The 3,681-nt window shown below is 44.9% G+C and overlaps 1 pseudogene across 1 annotated transcript; it reads left to right on the top strand.

The window, feature by feature from the left end:
• The first annotated feature begins 6 nt into the window (after nucleotides 1–6).
• LOC103268785 lies at nucleotides 7–2,520 on the top strand (annotated as a pseudogene). The gene has a single exon (XR_002482440.1). The product of XR_002482440.1 is annotated as a kelch repeat and BTB domain-containing protein 6-like (transcript).
• The last annotated feature ends 1,161 nt before the right edge of the window (nucleotides 2,521–3,681 follow it).

The raw sequence follows: 3,681 nt of genomic DNA, 5'->3' as shown, positions 1-3,681 counted from the left end.
CCCCGCGGCGGGAGGCGGCCCAAGAGGCTCTCCAAGCCCTCGGTGTCGGCCTTCTTCGCGGGCCCGGAGGAGCTGAAGGACGCGGCCCACTCTGCGGCGCTGCTGGCCCAGCTCAAGTCCTTCTACGACGCGCGGCTGCTGTGTGATGTGACCATCGAGGTGGTGACGCCCGGCAGCGGGCCTGGCACCGGCCGCCTCTTCTCGTGCAACCGCAACGTGCTGGCCGCCGCGTGCCCCTACTTCAAGAGCATGTTCACGGGCGGCATGTACGAGAGCCAGCAGGCCAGCGTGACCATGCACGACGTGGACGCCGAGTCCTTCGAGGTGCTGGTCGACTACTGCTACACGGGCCGCGTGTCCCTGAGCGAGGCCAACGTGCAGCGCCTGTACGCGGCCTCCGACATGCTGCAGCTGGAGTATGTGCGGGAAGCCTGTGCCTCGTTCTTAGCCCGCCGCCTTGACCTGGCCAACTGCACCGCCATCCTCAAGTTTGCCGACGCCTTTGACCATCACAAGCTGCGGTCTCAGGCCCAGTCCTTTATTGCGCACAACTTCAAGCCGAATGGGCTCAGTTCGGAAGGAGACTCTAGAGGATCTGACTCTGGTCCAGTGGCTGCGCCTGGATAGTCTGGACGTAGATAGGGAGTGGACTGTATGCCACGTGGCTGTGTAGTGGCTGGAGGCTGCGCCCAAGAGCGGGGTCCCAGTGCTACGGAAGTCTTCAAGTGTGTGCGCTGGATGCACTTCACGGAAATAGATCAAGACCTCTTGCAAGGGCTGCTGCTGACCAAGCCCATTGTGAAGCAGTACTGCCTGGACATCATTGAAGGGGCCCTGCAGATGCGCTATGGCGACATGCTGTACAAGTCTCTGGAGCCAAAGCCAAACAGCAGCACTAGCACCAGCAACTCCGTTGTATCTGCAGCAGAAAACCCCAGAGACTGGGTATGTGTGCCAAGGAGATCGTAGTCATCTTTGGACATCCCAGGGATCCCTTTCTCTGCTATGATCCATACTCAGGGGATATTTACACAGTGCCAGTCGCCTTTGACCAGCTTGGCACACACTAAGACTAACCTCCCCGGCCGTTTGTGTCTCTGCCGACCATGACGTCTATCTAGCCGCCCAGCGCAGCAAAGACCTCTGGGTGTATAAACCAGCCCAGGATAGTTGACAGCAGCTTGCAGACCGCTTGCTGTGTCGTGAGGGCATGAATGCGGCATACCTCAATGGCTACATTTATATTTTGGGTGGACGAGACCCTATTACTGGAGTTAAATTGAAAGAAGTGGAATGCTACAGTGTTTAGAGAAACAGTGGTCTCCAGTATCCCATTCTTTTATATCCTTTGACCTAATGGTAATTTGAGACTACCTCTATGTCTTCAGTAGTAAGCGCATGTTTTGTTATGATCCTAGGTATAATAGGTGGCTGAAGTGTGTTTCTCTGAAGCAGAGCGACTTTCTGGAAGCATGTGTCTTCAATGATGAGATCTGCTGTATCTGTGTCATCCCAGTCATGAAGGCCCACAATCCAGTCAGGCCAGAGTGGAGGCAGATTAATAATATTCCTTTGGTGTCAGAGACCAGCAGCTACCAGATTATCCAGTATAGCCAAAAATTTTGTTGCCTACACCTCTCACACCACACAATGGAAAAGAAATGGAATGATCATGTATGAATATGATATTAGGGGATATCAGTGGATTAATATGGGTGCCACATTAGGCCTTTTGCAGTTTTGACTCTTATTTTTTTGCCTCTCATGTTTATCCTTCCTGCCTTGAACCTGGTCAGTTTTCTCACTAAAGAAGATTATATACCAAGTGAATCTAGTACTGAATGGGACATTGGTGGATTCAGTGAGCTAGACTCTTGAGTCAGTAGGTTCAAGTTCTTTTTCTGATGATTTTTGGCTGCGAGTAGCACAGTGAAATGTACAGGACCAACAGGATTTGTTGTGACAAAACTGAAACACTAAGTTGTTTTTACTGTTCTGGAAAATATCTTAAGTATCCTTTCTGTTCTCAAAGCGGGGGGAAGTTGATTAACTGCAGTTTTGGTTTAGAAAAGGTAATGTTTGATATGCTGACGTCATTTGATTTTTATAAAATTTTAACATTCATGTCAATCTTTTAATAATTTGCTGTGCTAAAAATCTAGTAGTCTTCTGATTACTTAATGTTTATGTTTCATTACATTAACCTAGTCTTATAAATTTTCTGTTTCCTGCCACAAGCACTGTAACTTTTGAATTTTAATTTTTGTAATAGAAAAGTGATTGGATAGAAATTGCTAGATAATGTTTTAGAGCATATATTTTCGTTCAGAGCAATGTAGTAGATCTTCAAAACGTTAAACTGGAATTTTACAAAATATGTTCTAATTTAAAACTGGTTTACTGAGTTTAGTGTTCTTCTGAGAAGAAAAAAGTGAATGTATATATTAAAGTGACTGGTGATTTCATTTATAATAATATACAGAATGGCTATAAGCTTACTGATGCAAAAAAAAACAAACAACAAACCCGAGGATTTTACTGTATGAAAAGAAGTTTCACTTTAATTTTGAAATATAGAATGTAAGCTGGGTGCAGTGGCTCACATCTGTGATCCCAGCACTTTGGGAGGCAGAGGCGAGAGGATTGCCTGAGTCCAGGGGTTCAAGATCAGCCTGGGCAACTTGGTGAGACCTCATCTCTACTATAAATCAAAACATTAGCTGGGCATGGTGGTATATGCCTGTAGTTCCAGCTACTTGGAAAGCTGAGGTGGAAGGATCACCTGAACCCAACAGGTCAAGGCTATGGTGGCCGTGAACATGTTACTGCACTCCAGCCTGGGCGACAGAATGAGGCTCCAACTCCAAAACATAGAAAAAAAATAGAGAGAGTATATATTTGCAAAAAGTGAACAGTTTTTATCTAAACAATTCTTTCCTAGCTGTGTCACTTCTGAAAACTTTAAAAAGAAGCAACTTGCTTTGTAGTTTTGTGTTTTCAATCTAAACCTGATACATCATTGAATCAGGAAGAATTATTTTTTCCACTGGATTTGGTTGTATAATTTTTTATCCATTGCCTTATGTTAAAAGGTTTATATGATTTCTAAAATATTTTGGCTGTACAGTGTTGGTGTTCATCTTAGAGGATTCTTCAGAAGTGATATTTCTTTACTGTTTTGTGAAGTGATACTGATTTTGAAAATGTATAAACTTGGAACAGTATTTTGTTGGTATCAGAAGCTATCTGTGTCTGTTAATTATAAAATCAAGTGCCAGCAAAGAACTTTAAGCTGTATAGAAGTCTTTTCTATACCATTCAGATATTCTGTCAGTTTTTTAAAGCCACCAAATGTTCTTAATTATCAGCTGGAAGGCATTTTTATAGTAAAAGTTGCCAGTTGCTCATGCCTTTAATCCCAACAACTTGGGAGGTTGAGATGGGAGGATCACTTGAGGCCAAGAATTTGAGACCAGCCTGGTCAGCATAGCCCTCAAGTATAAAAATTTAAAAAAGAATAGCTGAGCATGGTGGCATGCACCTGTATTCCCAGCTACTTGGGAGGCTGAGGCAGAATTGCCTGAGCCCAGATGTTCAAGGCTTCAGTGAGCCCTTATCATAGTAGAGCTATTATTGCACCACAGCACTCCACCCTAGTTGACAGAGTGAGACCCCATCTCT

Source organism: Carlito syrichta, unplaced genomic scaffold (genome assembly GCF_000164805.1).
Source record: "Carlito syrichta isolate Samal-C Ts95f unplaced genomic scaffold, Tarsius_syrichta-2.0.1 Scaffold308899, whole genome shotgun sequence".
NCBI lineage: Eukaryota > Metazoa > Chordata > Mammalia > Primates > Tarsiidae > Carlito > Carlito syrichta.
Note: the sequence above shows the minus strand (reverse complement) of the source record. Positions and strands in the feature narration are given on the sequence as shown.